The sequence below is a fragment of the Scyliorhinus torazame genome, chromosome 13, assembly GCF_047496885.1.
Source record: "Scyliorhinus torazame isolate Kashiwa2021f chromosome 13, sScyTor2.1, whole genome shotgun sequence".
In the NCBI taxonomy this organism is placed as follows: domain Eukaryota; kingdom Metazoa; phylum Chordata; class Chondrichthyes; order Carcharhiniformes; family Scyliorhinidae; genus Scyliorhinus; species Scyliorhinus torazame.
In genome coordinates, this window is record NC_092719.1 from 75,967,557 (window position 1) to 75,980,211 (window position 12,655).

General features: G+C 46.3%; 1 protein-coding gene and 1 non-coding gene across 20 annotated transcripts in view; both read right to left on the reverse strand.

Moving 5' to 3' along the window:
- The window catches only part of c2cd5 (C2 calcium dependent domain containing 5), a 145,805-nt gene that overhangs the window by 7,684 nt on the left and 125,466 nt on the right, over positions 1-12,655 (reverse strand). The window lies entirely within an intron of this gene.
- On the reverse strand, positions 1,441-1,638 carry LOC140388690 (U2 spliceosomal RNA). Its single transcript, XR_011934252.1, has one exon. It is a non-coding gene; the product is annotated as a U2 spliceosomal RNA (small nuclear RNA).

The following is a 12,655-nucleotide window of genomic DNA, read 5'->3' on the forward strand; positions in this document are numbered from 1 at the left end:
TCACCCCAACTTTAATGGAATACTCCAATAACTAGTGGGTGGCACGACCAAACATTGCTAAATTTGAGGTGCTTGTGAATTTTTCGACCATCACTACTTGGAGCTAGATTTAATTCCCAAATCATTTCATGTTGGTCAACATGGTCTGAGCTGAATTTAAACACACATCCCAAAGTAAAAGGTTAGTGTCATTCAAGCCCTCTCCAAATGATGTTGAAAAAAAGACAAGGCTCCCTTTATTGTAATCTTGCATACGTTCCACTTTAACCAGCAAGAAAGCGTTGAGATGACATAATACAAACAGACCCATCATTCAACACAACTGTCCACAATTCATTTTTACAATCTATTTTTTGCTTTTGTAAATGTATAAAATAATCAGAAAGATTAATAGCCCACACATAGCAGCTCTCGAGAATGGGAGATGTTTTAAACTTCTAGACTTTGGGCAGACATTCATGTGGGCTATAGGTTTGTGGCTCCAGTCTTCCATGGTTCCTAACCTCGTTCATGCCTCCCAGAGAAGGAGGCAGAAGCAAATTAAGCATTATCCTGAACCACAAAGAGAAAATGCTGGAAAGAATCAAACAGATCTGGCAGCAGCTGTGGAAAGAGGAACAGAGTAAATACTTTGTGTCCATTGACCTTTCTACAGTTCTGTAGAAGGGTCATTTAAAACTGTAATGTCAACTCTGTTTGTCTCTCAACAGATGCTGCCAGACTTGTTGAGTTTAGCCAACATATTCTGTTATTATTTTAAATTTCCAGCATCCACAATATTTTGCTGTTAATTTCCAGAACTAGTTGATATATTTTATATAACGCGTAATATATGTTAATGACCTCAGGGCATTCTAAAGTACTTCACTTGCAATTAAGTTGCTTTGAAGTGTAGTTGCTGTTGTAATGTATGCTGCAAATGAGTCAGTTTGTACATAATAAGCTCCCTCAACAGCAGTGACATAAATGACCACAATCTATTTTTACCATCGCTGGTTAAAAGGTAAATGTTGGCAAATCCATGTGAAAGAGCAGACAGAGAGTTCAATGGCTCATCTGAAACTTGGTACCTCTTGACAGTGCAGCACTTCCACAATACTGCAGAGGTGTCAGTACAGATTACGTAATGAGCCTTGAACCTACAGCTTTTTAACTCAGAGAGCTACCATGTCCTAGTCACTCTTACCACACATTATTATATAGAAAAACATGTTAAAAACAGCAGTGTTACCCTCAACTTGAATAAATTATTCAAAAAGTCATATGTCACATGGGAATGAATTTGAAGGAGGATCAGGTTGGCTCAGTCGGTAGAATTCACAAAACCCATGTCCGGGATTAGTTAATATAGGCAAATAACAAGCAATTCAATCTTGTGCAGGATAGTAGAACCAGAGGCCATGACCTGTACCTGAAGACTAAATACAAAACTACTTTTTAAAAAATTACTTTTTCAGAGTTACAAAGCCAGGGCTCAGAGTGTGGACGGGGATGAACCCCTAATCCAGCTCCTTGCCTGCTCCAAAAACCAATTCAAATTGAATCCAATTCATGGTCCCCACAAGAGACAAACCAGATCTTAGCCAAAAGGCCGAGCAGATACTACACTTGATCTTAGCCAAAAGGCCGAGAAGTGATGATTAAATACAAAACTAATCGGTGGAAATAATGCTTCAGTGAGTGACTGGTCGAATTACGGAATGGTTGCCTTCCGAAATCAGTTAGCATTGACTCATTCAAATGCAAAAAAGGTCAAATTTATTTCAAGAAGCATTTTGGAATACAATATTTGAGATTATGACATGGGTTAGTGTAGCATGCTCGGGTGGGAACGGGTGACCTTTGACCCTGGCTCCCAAAGCTTTTCACCACAGAGGCTATCCTCATGTCAGGGCTGTCTAGGTCTGATGTATTTGTGGACATTATTTGAGGAAAGATGTAGTGGCACTGAAGGCAGCTCAGAGCAGGTTCACTAGATTGATTCCAGCGATGGGGGGCTGGATACTCCGCCCCGCCGCGCTACATTTCTGTCTCACCCCGCTGGCGGGATGCTCCATTACGCAGGGTGCTCAATGGGGTTTCCCATTGTGGGGCAGTCCACGCCGTCGGGAAACCCCCGGGCTGCCGGCAAAATGGAGCATCCCACCAGTGGAGAATCCAGCCCGAGGGTGTTGTTGGGAGGAGAGATTGAACAGTTTAGGCCTATACTCTTTAGAGTTTAGAAGAATGGCCGGGGGGGGGGGGGGGGGGGGAAGAGATAAAATCAAGGTATACAAGATGTTAAACGGTATGGATAAAGTAGACGTGGAGCAGATGGTTCCTCTTGTGGGGCATTCTAAACGAGTTGTCATAATCTTAGAATAAGAGGAAGCAAATTTAAAACCGATTTGAGGAGAAACTACTTCTTCCAAAGGGTTGTGAATCTGTGGAATTCACTACCCCAGAGTGCAGTGATCCAGGGACAGTGAGTAAATTTAGGGAGGTGTTAGACAGATTTTTAATTGGTAAAAGGTTGAAGGGTTATGGAGAATGGGCAAGACAATGGAGTTGAGGCCAAGATGGGATCAGCCATGATCAGATTGAGGGTGTTTAGTCTTGGGAGGCTAATTGCCTACTCTTGCTCCTAGGTCATGTGTTCTAGGGAGGAGATGCTCTGGCTGATTTTGCAATCCAGCTCTTGGTCTGTAGCATTGTAGGCAACAGATGAGGAACCTATCAGCCATGATAGAATGGCGGAGCAGACTCGATGGGCCCAATGGCCTAATTCTGTCCTATATCTTCTGATGTAGGCCACTGATTGCTACTGTTCGTCACCAGATCTATTATCATTGCTTTATTTGACTCCCTGGATGATAGAAAATAAACCAGATGGACAACAGTACTTTTTCACCACATAATTTATTTTCCTAATCTAGGCTGACATTCAAAAGTAGATCTGATTTTCCACTGCATTGAGTAGCTCTGTACTGCAGGAGTGCTGCACCGTCAGATATACCATCCATTAAAAGAGACATTTAAGTAAGGTTTTGCCTGCCTGTTCAGGTGAAAAGGATCTTTTTGAAGAAACTATCTTCATACAATGGTTCAGACTAAGAAATTGTGAATGGTACTGAACATTGTGCAATCAACAGCGAACATCCCCACTTCTGACCGTATGATGTGCAAAAAGCACCGATGAAGCATTGACACTGGTTGGGCTGAGGACATTATCCTGAGGAACTCCTGCAATGTTGTCTTGGAGCGGAGATAATTAGTCCCCAACAAGCACAAGTCTCTTTCTTTGCGCCAGGTATGACTAACCAGGACAGTTTTTCCCTGATTCCCATTGACTCCAGTTTTGTAGGGCTCTTTGATGTCAGACAAGGGTAAATACTGCATTGCCGTCAAGGTCAGTCATAGAATCACAGATTTTACAGTGCAGAAGGAGGCCATTCGGCCCATCAAATCTGCACTGGTCCTTGGAAAGAGCACCCTACTTTAGCCCACACCTTGGCCCGATCCTTGTAACCTGGCCTAATCTTTTGGTCACTAAGGGGTAATTTAGCATGGCCAATCCACCCAACCTGCACATCTTTAGACTGTGGGAGTAAACTGGAGCACCTGGAGGAAATCCACAGACACGTGGGGAGAAAATGCAAACTCCGCACAGTCACCCGAGGCCGGAATTGAATTGAACCCGGGACCCTGGAGCTGTGGGGCTAACCACTGCCTCCCCACTCATGTGTCACCTCTCGAATTCAGTTTCTTTGTCCGTGGGTTAGGACTGAGGCTGTAATGCAGTCAAGTGCCTTTGGTAGAATCCAAACTGAGCTGGTGAACAGGCTTTTACTGAGTAAGTGCTACTTCATAACACTGTCAACAACACCTTCCAATGATACTTTGCTGATGACCGAGTAGACTGATGGGACGGTAACTGTCCAGATTGAAAGTCAGTAAAAACATAATCCCGCTATTCAAGAAAAACAGAGAGAAAATAGAGAACTACAAGCCAGTTAGACTGACATCAGCTATCAGGAAAATGCTGCAATTTCTTATAAAGATAGCCTCATCGATTCACTTAGAAAATCATGATGAGACAAAGTACACATAGGGATTTACAAAAGGGAAATCAGGTTTTACAAATTTAGATTAGTCTTTTGCGGATGTAGCTTTAGGTAAGATCAAGTTTATCCAATTGGCAGACTACAGAGCGCAGAAGCCGCTCTGTGTGGCCCACAGAGCCACAGCTCAAAGGCTGGCAAGGCAGGGCACTAACTCCAATCAGTGAAGAATTTGCCAGGTGCTGCTCCTCCAATCATCATGTCCCTTTCCAGTATTTACTGCTGATAAGCTCAGCTGTGAGCCTGGGTCTCAAGGTGCAGCGAGGCTGGGGCACAGGGAGCCAAGGCGCGGCGAGGCTGGGGCACAGGGAGCCAAGGCGCGGCGAGGCTGAGGCCCAGGGAGCCAAGGCGCGACGAGGCTGGGGCCCAGGGAGCCAAGACGCGACGAGGCTGGGGCCCAGGGAGCCAAGGCGCGACGAGGCTGGGGCCCAGGGAGCCAAGGCGCGACGAGGCTGGGGCCCAGGGAGCCAAGGCGCGACGAGGCTGGGGCCCAGGGAGCCAAGGCGCGACGAGGCTGGGGCCCAGGGAGCCAAGGCGCGACGAGGCTGGGGCCCAGGGAGCCAAGGCGCGACGAGGCTGGGGCCCAGGGAGCCAAGGCGCGACGAGGCTGGGGCCCAGGGAGCCAAGGCGCGACGAGGCTGGGGCCCAGGGAGCCAAGGCACGACGAGGCTGGGGCACAGGGAGCCAAGGCACGATGAGGCTGGGGCCCAGGGAGCCAAGGCGCGGCGAGGCTGGGGCCCAGGGAGCCAAGGCGCGGCGAGGCTGGGGCCCAGGGAGCCAAGGCGCGGCGAGGCTGGGGCCCAGGGAGCCAAGGTGCGGTGAGGCTGGGGCCCAGGGAGCCAAAGTGAGGCTGGGGCCCAGGGAGCCAAGGCGAGGCTGCGGCCAGGGAAGCCAAGGAGCAGCTGGAGTCAGGGAAGGGCAAATGATGTGGGGATGAGACAGCGTCCGGGTGAGAGTTTCTGTGAGCATGGGAGTGTGAGTGTTTGTGTTTGTGAATGAATATGTGTATGAGTGACTGAGTCAGTGTGTGTTTGCGAGTGTGTGTGTGTGTGAGAGAGAGAGTGTGTGTGTGTGTGTGTGAGAGTGAGTGCGAGCATGAGTGCGAGTGTGAGAGTGCGAGTGTGAGTGCGCGAGTGTGTGAGAGCGAGTGTGAGTGGGAGTGTGAGTGGGAGTGTGTGAGAGTGCGAATGTGTGAGAGTGCACGAGTGTGAGTGTGTGTGTGAAAGAGTGTGTGTGAAAGAGTGCAAGGGTGAGGAAGAGTGCAAGAGCGAGAGTGGTGGGGTACGAGTGTGTAAGAGTGCAAGAGTATGTGATAGTGTTAGTGGGGGAGTGAGAGAGAGTGAGTTTGAGTGAGCGTGTGTGGGCGAGAGTGAGTTCGAGTGAATGTGTACGGGAACTAGAGTGAGCATGTGCAGGAGCTAGAGAGACTGTGTACGGATGCTAGAGCGAGCGCCCCCAGGAGTTAGAGCAAGCACGCGAAGGAGTTACAGCGAGCACAGCAGTTACAGCGAGCGCAGGTGGGAGTCAGAATGAGTGTGCGTGGGAGTGTTTGTGAGTTTGAATGTTTGTGGGGGTGAGAGTTAGTCACGTGGGAGTGAGCAAGTGAATGAGAGTGCAAGTGGGAGTGAGTGAGCGAGCGCGTGTTGGAGTGAGAAAGGGAATGAGAGAGGCATTACTCTCAGTCTCAGCTTTCTCACTCATTCCCACCACCAAACACCACTCACAGAGTATGGATGAGACAGTGTGAGCCAGACACAATCACACACACTGACCCTCTCACAACTTGTTATTTTTATTAATTTCGCTTTTTGTTTTTAAGCGTAACAATTTATTGTTATGACACTGTTTTACTTTTGCTCAGGAATAGTTTATTTTTTAATGCCTCAACATTTTTCTTGAAACTCACGTTTATTGCAGCAAACCGTATCGTTCCAAAATTTGCTCATCAGCCCATTGAACCATAGAATCCCTACAGTGCAGAAGGAGGCCATTCATCTAGTCTTCTCTGACCCTCCGAAAGAGCACCCTACCTAGGCTCAATCCCCATAACCCCACTTAACCTTTGGAAAATTAGGGACAATTTTAGCATGTCAATCCACTTAACCTGCTCAGCTTTGGATGTGTGAAGAAACCGGAGTACCCAGAGGAAACCCAAGCAGACACGGGGGGAACGTCCAAGCTCCACACAGACAGTCACCAGAGGTCGGAATCGAACCTGGAACTGTGATGCAGCAGTGTTGGCCATTGAGTGAGAAAAAAATATAAATATGGCTCCCAGAGTGAAAATGTTGAACAAGCCTGGGTTAGTTAGAACTATCTACTGAAGTGATAGCTAACCAAGACATAATACACTTCATTTCCAAACGCACAAAAAGTTAATACAAACGATAAAGGCTCATGGATTTGAGGGTAATATTAGCATGAATAGAGGATTGGTTAATGGACAGAAGTCTGAGAGTAGGGATAAATGGGGCATTTTCAAGTTGGCAGGATGTGACTACTGGAGCGCTGCACGAATCATTGATGGGCACCAGCTATTTATAAGCTATATTAACGATTTAGACAATAAGAGCAAGAGTAATTCATTGATATTTGCCGATGATACACAGCAAAATGGAATGATAGATGTGAAGACACAACAAGGCTGCAAAGAGATATAGACAGGTTAAGTGAGTGGGTAACACGTTGGCAGATGGAGCATAAAATTGGGAAATGTGAGCTTGTTTGCTAATTAGAAAAGTGCAATTGTTTTTAAAAAGGTGTGAAACTTGTAAATATTGGTGGTCCAATTGTATAGGGTGCAGGTGAGGCCATATCTGGAGTATTGTGTCCAGTTTTGTTCTCCTCATTTGAGGAAGGATGTGGTGGCATTGGAGGCAGTTCAGAGGAGGTTCACCAGATTGATTTAGAGGATGAAAGGGTTGACGTATGAAAAGAGGTTAAATAGTTTGGGTTTATTCTCGCTGGAGTTTATAAGGATGAGATGGGAACTAATCGAGGTGTATAAAATACTAAATAGAATTGATAAAGTAAACGTCGATGAAATGTTTCCTCTTGTGGGGCAATCTAGAACGTGAGGTCATGGATATAGGTTGAGAGACGGTAGATTTAGAACTGAGATGATGAAGAATTACTTCGCGCGGAGGGTGGTGAATTTGTGTAACTCACATCTAGTGCAGTGGAATCTGAGTTATTAGATGGTTTCAAGAAGGAGGCAAGATATATTTCTGATAAAAAACGGGTAAAAGGGATATGGGCAACGGTGTGGAGGTGGATTTGAGACCAGGAAGAGATCAGCCATGATCTGATTGAATGGCAGAGCAGGCTCGAAGAGTTGAATTGTGCACCTCTGCTCCTAGTTCCTATGTTGAGGGACTTGGGTGTACTCAGACAAGGAGCAGATGGTACCTGTACAAGAAGGATGGGTTGCATATAAACTGAAGGGGCAGCAATATCCTGACTGGGAGATTTGCTGGAGTCACTCGGGAGGATTTAAACTAGTATGGCTGGGGAGTGGGAACCAGAGCGTTAGCTTAGAAGGCGTAATAACTGAAGGGGAAATAGAGAACAACAACATCGCCCTGTCTGCTCAAACGCAGTGGTCTGAAATGTATTCGTTTCAATGGCAGAAGTATATCAGGTAAGGCAAATGAACTTAAAAGCACTGATTAGTACTTGGAACTATGATGTTGTGGCTACCACAGAAACATAATGGTAGCCATTGGCAGCTGAACATTGGAGGATATCGAGGGGGATATAAAGGGGTGGGGGAGCAGCATTACTGGTTAAGCAAAATATTATAGCTGTTCTGTGGGAGGACACATACAATCTGGGGAGAGCTCAGGAACAGGAAGAATCACAATGTTGAGGGTTTAGGCCCTAACTGCCTGCGAGAGGAGGCAGATAGGTAGAGAGATTTTCGATAAGTGCTAAAGTAACAGGGCTGTTGTGGTAGGGCATTTTAACTTCTCCTATATTGACTGGGACTCACTTAATGCTAGGGGCTTGGATGAGGCAGAGTTTGAAAGGTGTCTCCAGGAAGGCTTCATGATGCAATATGTAGATAGTCCAGCTCGGGAAGGGGCAGTACTAGACCTGGTATTGGGGAATGAGCCTGGACAGATGGTTCGGGTTTCAGTAGGGGAACATTTTGGGAGTAGTGACCACAATTTCGCAAGTTTTAGGGTACTTTTGGATAGGGATGAGGGTAAGGTGCTAAACTGGGGATCGGCAAATTACGATAGCATTAAGACAGGAATTGAAGAATTTGGATTGGGTGCAGCTGTTGGAGGGTAACATCGGACATGTGGCAGTCTTTCAAGCGACAGTTGATTAGGATTCAGGAAAGTCACATTCCTGAAAGAACGAAGGATAAGTATGGGAAATTTAGGGAGCCTTGGATAACGAAAGATATTGTGAATCTCGTCACAATGAAAAAGAAGGCTTTTGTACAGTTTAGAGGAAGAAGGTACTTAAGTGGGAAATTAAGAGGGCTAGGAGGGGGTCACGAAAAGTTCTTGGCAAGTAGGATTAAGGTGCATCCCAAAGCTTTTTATTCATATGTAAAAAGCAAGAGGGTGGCCAGGGAAAGGATTGGACCAATTAAGGACAGTGGGGAGAATCGATGTGTTGTGGCAGAGGAAATGGGCGAAGTACTAAATGAGTACTTTGCACCAGGGTTCACCAGAGAAAAGCACTTTGAGGAAGATGATTTTTGGAATGGGTGTGTGGATCGTCTGTGTCGTGTTGACATCACAAAGGAGGTTGGGTGTTTTAAAATATATTAAGGTAGATAAGTCTCCTGGACCGGATGGGATTTACCCCAGAATACTGAGGGGAAGCAATGGAGGAAATTGCTGGGGCCTTGACTGACATCTTATATCCTCATTGGCTATGGGTGAGGAATAGAATAGCTATTGTGGTACCACTGTTTAAGAATGGTGGCAGGGATAATCCAGGAAGCCTCATGTTGGTAGTAGGTAAATTATTGGAGAGAATTCTCAGGGACAGAATTTATACCCATTTGGAAACAAATGGACTTATTAGCGATAGATAGCATGGCTGTGTGAAGGGAAGGTCGTGCCTCACTAACTTGATCGCATTTTTTGAGGACGTGTGATTGATATGGGGAGGGCGGTGGATGTTATTTACATGGACTTCAGTAAAGCCTTTGACAAGGTGCCGCATGGCAGACTGGTACAAAAGGTGAAGTCACCCAGGATCAGAGGTGAGGTGGGAAGATGGATACAGAACTGGTTCGGTCATAAAGGCAGAGGGTAGCAGTAGAAGGATGTTTTTCTGAATGGAAGGTTGGGACTAGTGGTGTTCCACAGGAAGCGGTGCTGGTGCCTCCGGTGTATGTAGTATACATAAACGATTTGGACGAAAATGTGGCTGGTCTGATTACGAAGTTCGCGGATGACTTCAAGGTTGGTGGAGTAGCAGTTAGTGTTGAGGATTGTCAGAGGATACAGCAGGACATAGATAGGTTGGAGACTTGGGCAGAGAAATGGCAAATGGAGACAAATGGGAGGTAATGCATTTTGGTAGGTCTAACAGAGGGGAAATATACAGTAAATGGCAAAACTCTTAGGAATATAGAAAGTGAGAGAGATCAGGGTATACAGGTCACAAATCTTTGAAAGTGGTAACACAAGTAGACAAGGTAGTCAAGAAAGCATATGGAATGCTTGCCTTCATTGGACGAGGCATCGAGTATATAAAAATTGGCAAGTTATGCTACAATTGTATCAACCTTGGTAACGCCGCACATGGAATATTGCGCACAATTCTGGTTGCCACACTACCGGAAGGATGTGGAGGCTTTGGAGAGTGTGCAGAGGAGATTTACCAGGATGTTGTCTGGTCTGGAAGGTGTTAGCTATGAGGAGAGGCTGAATAGACTTGGACTGTTTTCATTATAACGACGGAGGTTGAGGGGTGACCTGATAGAGGTCTACAAGATTATGAGGGGCATGGATAGAGTGGATGGGCAGGCAATCTTTCCCAGGGTGGAGTGGTCAGTCACTAGGGGGCATAGGTTAAGGTCCGTGGGGCAAAGTTCAGAGGAGATGTGCTAGGCAGATTTTTTCACACAGAGGATGGGAGTGCCTGGAATGCACAGCCAGGGGAGGTTGTGGAAGCAGATAAATTAATGGCATTCAAAAGGCATCTCGACAAATACATGGAAAGGATGGGTATGGAGGGATATGGAGGGTTTTGGCCAAGGGTGTTATCATGACCGGCACAGGCATGGAGGGCTGAAGGGCCTGTTTCTGTGTTCAAGTGTTCCTTGAACACAATAAGTGAGCATGCAAGTGCAGCAAGCAATTAGGAAGCCAAATGGCATGTCGGTCTTTATTGCAAGGGGATCAGAGTACAACATTAAGGAAGTTCTATTACAATTATGTAGAGCATCGGTCAAAGTGAGCGAAAGTAAGTAGCTTCATTGGGAACAGGGGCATCAAAGGTTGAGGTGAGGGTTTGGTTGAGCAGATCAGTGTTGTGGTGTACAAGGGGGCCTAAATTGGGATCTGGAGATTGTAGCTGAAAATGAATTGGAGAGAGTTTTCCCCAAGGATAGATAGAAAGGGACATATGATTTGGAAGAGCAAGCAAGATGTTGGGTGGAGAGCAATACAACAAAGTGATCAAAGATAGCCTTTTCTGTGATTGATATTATGCGTGCAAAGGGGTCAAGTGAAATGGTTGTGAGTCTTGTGGGTGTGGATGGTCATGATAATGGGTTGCAAAGTTGACATGGAACAAAATGGATAATGGGTTGCAGTTGACATGGAACAAAATGGATAATGGATTGCAGAGTTGACATGGAGGGCGGCACGGTAGCACAGTGATTAGCACAGTCGCTCCACAGCTCCAAGGTCCCAGGTTCGATTCCCGCTTGGGTCACTGTCTGTGCGGAGTCTGCACTTTCTCCTCCAGGTGCTCCGGTTTCCTCCCACAGTCCAAAGATGTGCACGTTAGGTGGATTGGTCATGCTAAATTGCCCATAGGTTAGGTGGGGGTACTGGGTTACGGGGATGGGGTGGAGGTGTGGGCTTAAGTGGGGTGCTCTTTCCAAGAGCCGGTGCCAACTTGATGGATCGAATAGTCTCCTTCTGCACTGTAAATTCTATGAAGAGATTAAGGGAACATAGGAGGGCTGTGCATTGAGCAGAAGAGGTAGACGCTGATGGATCAGATGAGGGTTGAAATCACGGAGGGTGATAAAGCACTTGGTGCATAGACTGATAGAGGATTGCAATAAAGCTAGCTCCTTGAGAAAATTGGCCTGGTACCTGGGTGGGTGGTAGAGAATGAGGATTTTAAATGCGGTGCAAGGGGTGAAACAATGCGAGGTACTCAAAAAGGGATATGGTGGCATCGGAGAAAGGTGACAAACCACAGTGTAAATTGGTCACAAGAGCCACACTGCCACAGTGACGGTCACAGAATCTTTACAGTGCGGAATGAGGCCATTGAGCCCATCGGGTTTGTACTGGTTCTCTGAAAGAGCATTCTACCTGGTCACCTTCCCCTGGCCTTATCCCTGTAACCTTGCATTTTCTTTCCAGATAGCAATACTCAGTTGAACCTGCCTCCATCACCCTCTCAGGAAGTTTGTTCCAGGCTCAAACTACCCTCTGGGTAAAAATACATTTTCCTTACATCACTTCTACTCCTTGACCTACTAATTGAATCTGTGACCTCTAGTTCTTGACGTAGTCTTGAGAAGGAACAGTTTCTCACTCACCATTTACTCTGTCCATACCCCTGAGGATCTTGAATATCTCCATCAAGTCTCCTCTTAGTCCTATTTTCTCCAACCTCTCCAATCTATCCTCATTGTTAGAGTTGCTTATCTTTAGAATCATTCTTGTGAATCTCTTCAGTACTTTTGCCAATGCCTTCAAGGTCCTTGCTCAAGTATGGTGCCCAGAACTGGACGAGGCAAATGGCGAAAGAGACAGTCGGGCCACGAGGTTTCAATTAGGGGGAAGGCGTCCATCATTCTTCAGTCAGGTTTTCGTCAAGGCTGTGATATCGATGCAATCATTCAAAACAAGCTAATTGATTGCATAGGCTTTATTCGCAAGGGAACAGACATTCTGGAGGGGATGTGGAGAGGATCGGTCCGCACCGGTAGAGTTCACAGGAACAACTCCCAGCCGGCAGACTGGCCAAGAAGATCAGCGAGGGAGTATAGGTCAGGGCAAAATGGGACTGCTGCTCATAAGAACCAGTGACTAGTGCCTTGACTAACCCTTCAGAGGTCATCTACCAAGGCATGGTGAGAAGCCATAGGCTTATCTAAGAGGAAGATAAGCCCGGCGTGGTGGCCGGAGAGTAGAGGGGTCGAGAAGTGCTGTAACATTAGGATAGCGATTCGGGAAGGCAGAGTGCTTGAGAGGTGAGAAGTGAAATACAAGCAACAGAGCATCAAATCCAAGGCAAAGCAGTAAATAGGTTGATATGCAAAATTATTTGTGAAAAATTGTACAACGGCCTTTCACATTGAAACTACAGGATAAATCTGCGTAAATTCACTAACATTT